The following is a 12426-nucleotide window of genomic DNA, read 5'->3' as shown; positions in this document are numbered from 1 at the left end:
TAATCATAGCCCCTAGCCAGACAAGGGGAGGCACCAGAAAAAAGCAAAACAATAATCATAGCCCCTAGCCAGCCAAGGGGAGGCACAACAAAAACCAAAACAGCTAGAAAGCAAACCGGAGGGAGTCACCATGCACGGATGCAATGACACCACGGGCACACCACTGCCGATAAAACACGCGACGACGCCTGTTAGACTTGCACCGCCTGAAGGAGACTGGTAGGTAGGACTTCAGGCGGGCCTTGATGGATGCAATCACCGCCACGGCGCTAGGACGAATATCTCGAAACCGGAAATCATTTCTACACAGCCAGATACAAAACTTAGAGACATTGAGAAGATAGACAAAAACACGCGGAACAGAAATAAGGTCAGTAGAGTTAAAGCCAAAAAGGACATGACGAAGAGTGATGACAGGACACATAGGAGAGAAACAAAATAGCAAAGACTGCACCCAGGCGAGAACACTCTTAGCAAGTGGACAATAAAAGAACAGATGCTCGAGCGACTCGACCCGGGGCCCACAAAAACAAGAGAGGGGAATAGACAAACCAAACGGGGAAAGACGCCGGGCGGTGTACAGGACGCCGTGCGCTATCTTCCAATTCAGATCGATAACACAACGATCAAGATGAAAGAAAGATAAGGCGCGCCACGAGGCAGGCCAGTCGAGATAGGGGTAGATGAACATAAACTTAAGAACAGAATGAGGCTGGACCATGTTCTCAGAGAGAAGGTACAGGTAACAAGACTTAGCAGACATGGTTAAGACAGGAGAACAGACAAGAGGACACGAAGAACCATAAACCAGAGAGTTTTTGGACGTAGCGAAAGCCCCGTCGAGCTTACGCCACGCCAGTACCAGAGCTTGATAGAAGGGTGGCAAGACCCTAGGGTCAAAACTAAAAGGACGAGAAAACACAACAAAAGGAGAGACACCAAACAAGGAATTAAACCAAAAAGACATGAGAGTGACCCAACTGGAAGGAGAAGAGACGAATCTCCTCACCCATTGGCCCAGGAGGGCCCTCACCTTAGACTGAACGTCCCCCCAAAAAGGGGGGATTGAACAACGGCAGAACGAGAGACGAGCTCCCGCTTGCCAGACCAAAAGAAAGAAAAAACCAGACTAGAGAGCCCCACCTCCACCCAGGCCGGCATGTGGATAAGAGAGGCCACATACCAAACCCGGGAGAGGGCAAGAGCGTTAATAACGAGGGCCTTGCCACGAAAAGACAGAATACGAGCACACCAAGACTTGAGAACATGGTCCACCGTATTGATGCGAGGGCGCCAGTTGTCTTCCTCAAGGTTACCGGGGCCAATGAAAACCACCAGCACCTTGAGCTTGACAGGAGACCAGTCAAAAGGAACTGGGGGGTCCGTGCGACCCCGCCATCCACCCAACCAGAGACCCTTAGATTTGGAAAGGTTAATCCTCGATCCAGACGCTAATTCATAACACCTATATATGTCAAGAGCAGCCGAGATGCCTTCATCCGAGGTAAGTATGAGAGATGTGTCATCCGCGTGCTGAGAGATGGGAGACAGCGGAGGACAACCTGGGAGAGACAGACCCTTAATACGGGGGTCTGCACGAATGCGACACGCAAGGACCTCCGAAACAAGAACATACAAGAGTGAAGATAATGGACACCCCTGCCGGACACCACGAGAAAGACTAAAGAAGGGAGTCAAGTAACCATTAACATTTACAGCACTTTGCACACGAGTATAGAATAGGTCAATCCACGCTACAAAGGACGGACCAAAACCCATGGCGACCAGAGTGGACCGCATAAAACCCCAATCCACCCGGTCGAAGGCCTTTTCTTGGTCAAGAGATAGGATCGCAACAGGGGTGCCAGAGGACTCGGCATAGCTCACAACATCTCTCAGTAACGCGACATTCTCGCCAATGAAGCGGCCAGGGACCCCGCACGTCTGATCGCGATTGACGACAAGGTGTATCACGCGGAGAAGACGCCCGGCTATGGCCCGCGACGCCAACTTATAGTCCACATTTAAAAGAGATATGGGCCGCCAGTTCTTAGGATCGAGACGATCCCCCTTCTTGAATGACAGAGTAATGACACCTCTACGCTGAGAGAGAGAGAAAGAGAGCCAGAAGAAAAACACTCATTAAGGACAGCCACAAGATTAGCACCAACCACATCCCAGAAACGGAGATAGAACTCCATAGGGAGCCCATCTAGACCTGGGGTCTTGTTGCGTGCAATACCCTTGAGAGCGTCAAGGACCTCAGATGGTGTGAGTAGGCCCTCGCAACTATTAGACTGATCCTGAGGAAGAAACGAGGACAGATTACCGAGAAGGGAAGATTGGACATGAGAGTCTGTAGGCGAAGCAGTATATAGACCAAAATAGAAGGAACCAAGAGACGCACAGAGAGCAGCAGAAGAAGAAACAATTGAGCCATCAGGCTCTCTCAGCGCAGAGATGCGACGGTCGGCAGAACGTTTTTTCTCTAAACGAAAAAAATAACGCGAGGAAGTCTCACCTTCCTCAACCCATTTGACTCGCGCCCGGACCTGGGCCCCCTTCGCCACATCAGAATCTAGGCGAGCAAGCTCAGAGAGAGCCGACCGCAGTGGATCCACACAAGAAGTAACCCCCGAATCGACTTTCTCCTGGAGATGTTGAACAAGGCGCACCAGGGCGTCTCTACATGCAGATGTCTTACGGGCCCTACTGGCACAAAAACGTATGGTGAGCCCCTTAATCCGGCTTTTCCCCCTATCCCACCATTTAGCGAGAGAGGGGAAGCGAGGGACAGCAAGACGCCAGGCGGACCATTCCTCTCGGACAAGTTGACAATAATCGTGATCTTCCAAAATTGAGGTGTTGAGCTTCCAGAAGCCAGGGCCAGGTGGGACGACGTCAGGAACAGACACAGACAAACACAAGCCACGATGATCCGAGAATGGACAGACATACACAGAAACAGAGGACACCGATGGGACCCATTCAAAAGGAATCCCAAACATGTCAATACGCGACGACAAGCTCCCGTCCCACCTGGTCCAGGTGAACCCCGGAGAAGAGGGGTGGAGGTAACGCCAGATGTCAGTGACGCAACACGCATCAAAAAGATGACTAAGCGAGGAGGAATTATCCCTAGATACAGTGGCAGGAACTGGACCACGTCGGTCTCGAGCCCGGTCAAAGACGGAGTTAAAATCGCCAGCCAGGACCGTAGGTATTGAAGGGTCAATCTTCGAATGCAAGCCATCAAAGAACTGATCCCGTGCAGGGTTGCAATTGGGGGCATAGAGACAAACCACCCTAAAGACCTTTTCATGAAAAGAGAATTCACATTGCAAATAGCGACCATCAGCAGACCAAGAATTAAGAAGAGAGATACAAGGACGATAGAGCACGACGCAACCACAGGAATGGACAGAACCCGGAGCTAACACAGAAGAGAAACCAGACAAAGAAAACCACAAAGAACATTCAGCCCGAGTAACACAGTGCGTTTCTTGAAGGCAGACAACGTCAACCTTCACAGGGAGAGATCGCAACCACTGCACGAGACCAATCCTTTTAGACTGGTCCCGGATACCATTACAATTTAACGTAAGGATGGAAAGAGCCATCACAAAGCATAAAAGAAACATCATGACTTTTTCTTAGCCGCACGACTTGCATTAACCCTAGTAGCAGCCGAAGGGCCCACAGGAAATTGAGGAGTGCCCGGGGTCCTCTTAGCTGGACGGCGCCTAGGAGTCGAGGAGGTAGAGGGCCTTTTGCGTTGGCCAGAGGCCGGTGACATATTCACATCCTGAGAGTCAACAATGGAACCCCAGTCCTGAGGCTCATCTACATTAGGTAAGGTACTATTTTCACTATTTGCATTAGGTTCATTTGCAATTTCATTAACTAAGATAACTTCCCCATTGCCAGCGCTGGCCTTATCGTTAATTATATCACTACTTGTATTGTTAATTATTTCACTACTTGTATCATTAATTATTTCATTATTTGTACTACTTAGGATATCACCATTGCTCAAAATACCCTGAACAACCGACGAGGTGACACTAGCAACTTCATCCAACTGACTGAAGAAACGTTCACTCAAAATATGTAGAACCTCATGTCTTATCTGTGCTTGAGAATAACTCCACAAAAATGGGTTGATTCAGTCATGTGTCACGCTCTTTACATTGAGAATCGATATCACGGATCCATTTTTGACTACAACGCACGCAGGTATTTTCGATTTGTCGAAAGAAATGGTTAGTGTCAGAGGTATTACTTCTTTTTATGAGAGATTTACCTTATCATGTAACAGAAAATGTAGGTTTATGGAAAACATATCAGCAGTGCCGATTTCAGGCAGAAGCTCAACGGAATGTCCTTTTTTAAGGTGATACAGCTAAGTATAGTACAAGTATTATTCTTTTTTATTGCCATCTTTTGATTTTGAATATCACCTCCAACTTTTATCTCTTTTATTATTTCTTTTCTGTCTCGTTTTTGCGTGTGTGTGTGTGTGTGTGTGTGTGTGTGTGTTTTTTTTTCCTTAATGTTTCATTAATATGGCTTATATCCCTGAGACCACAACAAAGCACCGTGTACGCCTTGAGATGGGCAAAGTAGATCACTTTGTAGATTTTGTAAATAGACCGTACTTTTATCAAGATGTTTCTTATGGTAGCAAGATACTTTTCCCAGATAATGGCGACAAGATAGAGATGCCAAATGTGGTAAGAACCCTGACTAGGTCTACAATGATTGAACAGTACTTGGAGTATTGCAAAAAACAATGTCACGAGCCTCTGAGTAGGTCCACAATGTTCAAAATATTAGAATTTCGAGAAGCATCTCAACGTAAGTCACTGCAAGGCCTAGATAACACTGCTGCCGATGGCGCGGCGGGCTTTCAGTCACTTGAAACACTGGTTGAAACTCTTGCGAAAGCAGGAATGCAAATGCAGGGGTGCCTGTATGTTCGTCAAAAACTACGAGATGCTAAACGCTATCTCAAAACTGACTACCGCCTGCACTGTCAACCAGATGACTCCACTTGTGCAGACCACTGTCGAAGGTTTGCGCTAAGTGATCCTGTAGAACCAAACTTTTAACATCAATGTTCGCATGAGCACCAATCCACTTGCGGTGACTGTCAAGGGCTGAAGAAGGTTTTACAAGATGTGAGACAAGGAATCGAAGGTTCATCCTGGACGCCTTACAACTTAGACCAACGAGAAGATCTCCTGTATGACTTCAACCAGGCCCAGGAGAATATATTGCTTTGGAAAGCGCATATCATGCGCTCAATAAACAATGAGAAGACGAAACAAGATGCAATGAGGTTACCACATGCGGAGTCCGCTATTCTGATTATGGACTGGGCAATGAAGTTTCTCCAAATGAAATATCGTGAGAAACAATCCGACTGGTTTGGAAAGCGTGGGATAAGCTGGCATATCTAAGAATGCCACCCCCATATCTAAGAATGCCACCTCTGGAAAACTGACGTCGTACGCTCATATCTTCGACTCGTGCCAACCAGACTGGTATGCAGTTTGTTCCATTATTGAGAACACACTCGAGGTTGTAAAGAAGGAACACCCCCAAATTAGTAAAATTTACCAAAGGAGCGATGAAGCAGGATGTTACCACAACTTTATCTTGTCGGCCGTTAGGAATGCAGGGAAACGAATTGGTATTGCAGTCATGCGATATGACTTTTCTGAACCCCAGTATGGAAGAGATGTCTGTGATCGGATTCTTTGCTCGATGAAGTCAACAATATGACGATACTGTAACGAGGGACATGATGTAGTTTCTGCCAAAGATATGCGTGCAGCACTCTCAGAACGTCGTGTTAGAGGTACAACTGCCTGCGTTTGCTCAATAAACCAAACTAAAAAACACTTGAAGAACAAAAGATACACGGTTTTAGTATATATGACAACTTCAAGTTCGAGGGTGAAGGAATGCGAATATGGAGAGCTTATGTCATAGGGCAGGGAAGGCTGATTCCTTACCAAGATTTAGTCGTCAGGCCCCAAGGTTCTACATGCCTCGTTGCAAATGAAAAATTCTTTCTGCTCAAAGAGGCTTGGCTCCATAAGGCGACAAAAAATAGTGATGGTGAAGAAGCGAATGGTCTTTTTGCCTGTTCTGATCCAGGGTGCAATGTGGTGTTCAAGAAATTCAGTGAATTAGAAAGTCACCTCGATGTGGGCGGCCACTAATAATAAAGTCTTTATTCTATCATAAGATAAAACTACATATCTTATGTTACAATGAATTTGGAAAAACTACAGAAATCTACATACATATTATGAATTCAAAAGTATGTCATTACAATAAATGTAGCTTAAATATCAACCTATTTATAAAGGTGTTCACAAAGCGCTGCGTATTAATTTTCGGGCGCGCGCAGCCTTTTTTTCTAAGATTGTGTACATATGTCTTTTGGACAGGAATGATGTCTTTCAGGGGTGGCAATCCGTTGATTTGAGTTTCTTCAAAATGTTTCGGTCTTGTTTGTTTAAAAGGTTCTTGATAAAAACTGGAAATGAAATAAAAAAGCGTTTATGACATCGGTCTAAAAAATTTTGTACAACCGTAAGATCGGACTCAGATGGCCCATAGACTGAAAGTGCATAGCTAAAATTAGCCAAAACAATGGATTTAAAAAGATGATCAATCTCTGCCTGAGAGTAATGTTCCTTTCTCAATGTTCGTAGGACGTGTAAACACTTGTTTGCTTTGACAAGCTTAGTTCTTACATGCTCATCAAATTTTCTGTCACTCTGTAAAGTTACTCCTAGTACAACGAAGCTATTACATTGCGGAATATTATTAATTGGAGGGTAGAGTACATTATGATTTTTCTTTCTGACAACCAGCTCTTTACATTTGCAAGGGTTGCAGACCATTCTATTGTCTTTACACCATGTTAAGAACTGTCCTACTAAGTCGGCAGACGGGTCACTATTCCTAGTGATAGGCGAAAGAATAGTGGAATCATCGGCATATTTAAAAAGCACAGGGCAACCATTAAAAAAAAATCTCCAAATCGTTCAAAAATATATTAAAAAGATACGGTCCGCTTACACTACCTTGTGTGGTTCCTCTATTGACAGATTTCCACTGTCCTAAAAAATTATAACTAACAACACGTTGTTGTCTTGCATAGAGGAAACTATGATACCAATTGATAATGTACGGATTTAGAGGCAGCTGTTTCAGTTTGGCAGACAAAATAGCATGGTTCACAAAATCGAAAGCCTTACTGAAGTCCATGGTAAAAATTCGCACTGCGCTACAGTCACTACTATCTAAATACTTGTATGTCTGGTGCTGGATAGCGAGCAAGGCATTTGTGCAACTACCCGCCTGTCTATATGCAAATTGGGTGTGGCTCAGGTTGTTCTCAATGACTGACTGTGCTTGTGTACGATACACGACCTTCTCGAACAACCGGGCAATAACGGGAGTAACATTAATACCACGGTAGTCTGAGTCCTCTGTAGGCTTGTTCACTTTGGGGAGAGGATTAACATTTGCCCTTTTCCAGGAGTCTGGCCATGTATGAGTAGACAGCGACAGATTCCAAACGTGAGTGACGATTGGTGTGAGTAGCTCAGCACAGACTTTCCAGATCCAGTACGGGAGGTCGTCTGGTCCCGTTTCCGTTTTCTTTACATGAACTAAGGTATTCCAAACACACCGCTCAGATATTTTCGGGGGCTTTACACTGTCCGGGATATCCATATCACTAGGTCTAACGTAAGTGTCATCATAGCACAGGTTAGCGAAGTAGTCGTTCAGACGAACTAGAGAGTTCTTGTCCAAATTTATCAACGATGACCTGCGACGCTGGCCACTGCCAAATTCTCCGAAATTCTGTTACAGTGTACGACAAACTCAGAAGAGACTGGGCGGAAAAATTCCTCCGTGTTAAAGAGGAGGAAATCGACAGCGCACCAGTAAAATCTAGTGACGAGCGACAGCACCAGCAAGAAGCTGGTAGTCCTAGCAGTGATATGCTGCTTGGTTGGGCACTACATAAGCCACGAGGCCAGGAAGCCGTGCGTTTCACTTCTGAAGTTAAACAGAATCTTACAACAAAATTTGACCTTGGAGAGAGAACCGGTACGAAGGCAGCTCTCGGAAAAGTAGCTGCAGACATGAGAACGGCAAGAAACCCAGATGGTTCCCGCATGTTTGAAAGGAAGGACTGGCTAACGAAGACTCAAGTGCAGGGGTTTTTCTCGAGACTAGCGCCTGCAAGAAGAAGACAGGGAAGCCGAGAAATTGAATTGGAGGAAGTTTACGCAGAGGAAGAGGAGCAAGAAAAACGTGAAATGTTGAAAAATGTTGCCGGCCAGCTTGGTCTAAAGCACCCTATTTGCTATGACTCATACTGCTTGTGTGACCTCTCACGCGATAAGAAACTTGAACTTTCAGCGTAGTCATGCTTAAGGAGATGTTTAAAATTTTTTGAGATTCCGTATGGTTCCCGAGATAGGAAAAAAGATCTGGAAACTAAACTTTCCACATCCTTAGAAGGATGTGACTGTAACTGATAAGAAAAGGTCTAAACTCTTAAATAAGAACATTGTTTGATCCGTTTTGATTAGGACTGGTTCGGCGTACTCGGGGTTTCAGAACATATCGAGGAGTAGAGCTTTACTTTTCTGGTAGAAGAGAGACTAGTTGATAAAACAAAGAAAATACAAAAACAGAGGAAAATGGCGAAAACATAGCTGCAAATGCTTCCGCCGACTCAATCAATCAATATTTTGAAACCCATATAAGTCACGCGATGTAATTAAATCTCTCCAAACTCGTTTACCTTTAATCTATAATAACCAAGTAAGAAATTAAAGGTCATTTGAATTTAAAGAGACAAATAGACGGTGAATCACCGGCGGTGATTATCGATACTAAAGAGAAAACTTAATTCGTTAATCTTTTAGTGGCCACTGATTTTGTATTTTACTTTTTTCACTTAACCTTTACCATTTTACGGTATCACAGAAAAACATGGGCATTTCAACCTGTTTGCCACCTAAAATCGACATCGTCATAATTGTCTACAATAAAATTACTTTTTGGTCCATAATAAGGCAAATTGTAGAATAAAAATAAAGTAAAAATAGGAAAATTATCGCTCTTGACACAAACCATTTCTGTGCGATGTAGTTAAATTTAAACCCGTGACATTTTCAATGTAAAGAGCGTGACACATGACTGAATCAACCCGATCTGGTGGAGATCTCTGGTAAGACATGAAGTTCTCTTCATAATATCATATTTTGAATGAGCGTTTCTAAATCTATGACAGCAGTTTTATTTTTTTACAGCATAAAACAGCGGTGAAGACATACTTAATGAAATTTTGACAACCTGTTTCAGCCCGCTGACAGTTAAACAACTTCACACAGATGTTCATTTCTACCTTCGTAATTGCTAACTTTGGGGCAAGCTTTAGATGAATTTATGGACATCTTCACCTTAACAAAACAACCGTGTTAGTTTTGAGAATAAGCACTGCCTCAAACATTGATTTTGAGCGAGAAATGAAGTAACCACAAATATGCATAGATTAAGTCATATGCACTTTGAACATTGAAAATTAGCAAAGTTCATCGAGCTCCTGTAGCTCGAAAAGACTAGTTGCCAAAAATGTTTTTGTTGTTTTCGCCACACCAGCCCTAGTACTAAACATGGACAGGGGTGAGGACTCCAGATCCGGTTATACTTTTGAGAAAAGCGTCTTGGAACAACAGCACACTAGCCCAAATTTGGAAAGTGCTGTTTGTGTGGTATTTTCAAAACAGCGTAATTCTTCATTGTTTGGTCAGAATTTACTTATTTTGCCACTAATTAACAGAAGAAATGTAAAATGATACCATATGTCCGATATATGCTATTTGATCAAATGCGTAAGTGTTTAGAGCTTCCAGCGAAACGCTGAAAATTAACTGTGAAATAAACACTATTCTTTGTTTTTGACCGTCCACGCATCTCGTCGCCAAAAATTTGATAAAATAGCATTACGAACCAAATAAATATCATTTTTGCCGATAGAATAGATCAAATATTTCACAGTAAAAATTTGAGGGAATTCTGTGATCGGCCGAAATTCGAATGGTAGGTTCTTACACCGACAGCCCCTTAATAGCCTGGCAAGCATTCTGGTTTATAAGCAAATCTTACACTTCTATTTTTATTGTAGACCGGACTACAGTTGGAAGCCGAACAGTCTTACAAGTACGCTTTGAAAGTAAGAGCCAATTATATAGATAGCGTCGCAGTTCAATATGAAAGGCTTTGTTAGTTTCCGTCCTTGATAACATCAGTTTCTGGCAAAAAAGATGCATGCTATTTACCATATTCATAAAACTTGGGCAAAGATTTCGAAGAAAAATAATCGATGAAATTTTTGACGCACTGTAAATTATTATTATTACTATAATTATTATTATCATTATTATGAATTTCTTATTTGATCTATTTGTCTACTTTTTCAATTTTTGCTTCCCTTTTTAAAAGGGCGTCTTTTATTCTCCCCTCCCGTTCCTGAAGAAGCCCTTTGTCTGGAAATCCTGGACATTAACGCCTATTGACTATTTAATCCCCACAAGTATCACATTTCTCCCGACAGTATCACCCCAGAATCAAACATTTTAAGGTTAGGAGAACAAAGGGAATGGGCACCCAGAGGAGGAGTTCTTCATCGTTTCACATATTCTCCTTGTCAGTACCAAAGGAGATGTATAGAGAACAGTTTGGAGAATATGCATACTGATGTTCGGGGTATAAGAGTTAACCTCGAGAACTTAGGAGCGAAATTGAATACTTCGTAGAATCTTGACGCATTTTGTAAAACTTGACGGTTTCCACATCAGTTTTCATCTAAAGCGTAATGCTTCTTTAACTGAAGAAGGAAATATGTATAGTTAAGCATTCTTCTTTTGAACTATTTGCAGTTAAATCTACAAGACGATAACCTGCTGGGAGAGATTCATCAATTACAACAAAAGGTCGGCTTTGGAAATCCGATGGTGGCTAGGATTTTATCCAGTTTGTTGTTTGTTTGTTGCTTTGTGCGTACTACTGACATCTCGATCGACTGCTCTTTGTAAAACGATAGTGGAATGCCCACTGCTTATTATTCTTAGGTATAGGTACTCTTTTTTGGTTTGTTTTGGTTTTTTATTTGTTGTTGTTTTTTTTCATTGTTATTGCAAAATGGAGCGAAAGATGTGGTGATTTATAGTCTCTGCTTTTTTCAGAGTAGGTGGATTTGTACAGTTTGCTCTGCGCTTTTTGTGCAGTTGTAAACGTACACCTTTAAGATTGCGGATGTGTTGTTCCAGGCGTATATTTCTGTGTTTTTTGTTTTCTTTCTGTTTTTTTTTTTTTTTTGTTGTTGTTGTTGTTGTTGTTTTTTTTAAGAAATGTCATTTGTTCGTTGTAGAGTTTGGTAATTCTTTATTCAAGAGGTAAGAGGTTACCTTTTCATGGCATACTATCACCACCTTGTTTTTAAATTGCGTTATAGAGTCATTAGGATCCTTACTTAACTTGTAACGAGCAATGTTTCCCACTTTTTTTTTTTTATGTAAATCCATATAAAATATCTATGGAAACAATTAAAAAGATTTTGGAATGACGTCTTCAAAACTTTGTTTGTTTCTTACGTCTTATGGGTTACTCAACGATCTGTCCGTCGTTCACGCTGTCTGCCTGTCCTTGGATTTTCTATTTGTCAATAACTAAATCAGTTACGATGAATATATATATCTTATTAACCAAGCGCGAGGGCCGCACTGGGAGAATATCGGGCCGAGGTCTTGACAGTACGGACCGAGCGCAGGGAGGTCCGTACAAAAAAGACCGAGGGCCGATATTCTTCCAGTATGGTCCATAATATGGTCCATAGTATGGTCCAGCTTGGTCAATAAGAGATTTATTATACGACTGAAGTTCAAAGGGAAACAAGTGCGGTATCCTTTGGGACCATTCGGGACAGTGCCCGGTCCAATACTTAGAGAATATTTACCGGCAAGAGAGCATTTTGATTGGTTGATTTTAGTTATTGGCCCTCTGACTTCCCGAGTCGTGTAATAAATGAAGTTCATATATTTTGAACTGCGGTTATAGATACGTAAGATGCACGATCCTCGCACTAGAGAGCGCTATTTGTGCCATAGCGAGAATCAGACCTGAAAAAAAAAAAAAAAATCAGGCCTGTACGGGATTCGAACCACTGACCTCTGCGATACTAGTGCAGCGCTCTACCAATTGAGCTAACAAGCCAACTGGTACAGACCGTTAAGTTGATTCAGAATAAGCCCGTGATGATAAATCAAATACGATGACTATATGAAGTTCATATATTTTGCATATATGAAGTTCATATGAAGTTCA

General features: G+C 42.7%; 2 pseudogenes across 1 annotated transcript in view; both read left to right on the top strand.

Moving 5' to 3' along the window:
• Positions 1-11668, top strand: part of LOC148716786 (cilia- and flagella-associated protein 70-like) — an 82726-nt pseudogene extending 71058 nt beyond the window's left edge. Inside the window, exons 7-8 of the transcript XR_015995192.1 lie at positions 10229-10276; positions 10983-11668. The product of XR_015995192.1 is annotated as a cilia- and flagella-associated protein 70-like (transcript). The remainder of the gene's footprint in view (positions 1-10228; positions 10277-10982) is intronic.
• Positions 4544-8573, top strand: LOC148716787 (uncharacterized; annotated as a pseudogene).
• Positions 11669-12426: the final 758 nt, after the last annotated feature.

Source organism: Stylophora pistillata, chromosome 14 (assembly GCF_964205215.1).
Source record: "Stylophora pistillata chromosome 14, jaStyPist1.2, whole genome shotgun sequence".
In the NCBI taxonomy this organism is placed as follows: domain Eukaryota; kingdom Metazoa; phylum Cnidaria; class Anthozoa; order Scleractinia; family Pocilloporidae; genus Stylophora; species Stylophora pistillata.
Note: the sequence above shows the minus strand (reverse complement) of the source record. Positions and strands in the feature narration are given on the sequence as shown.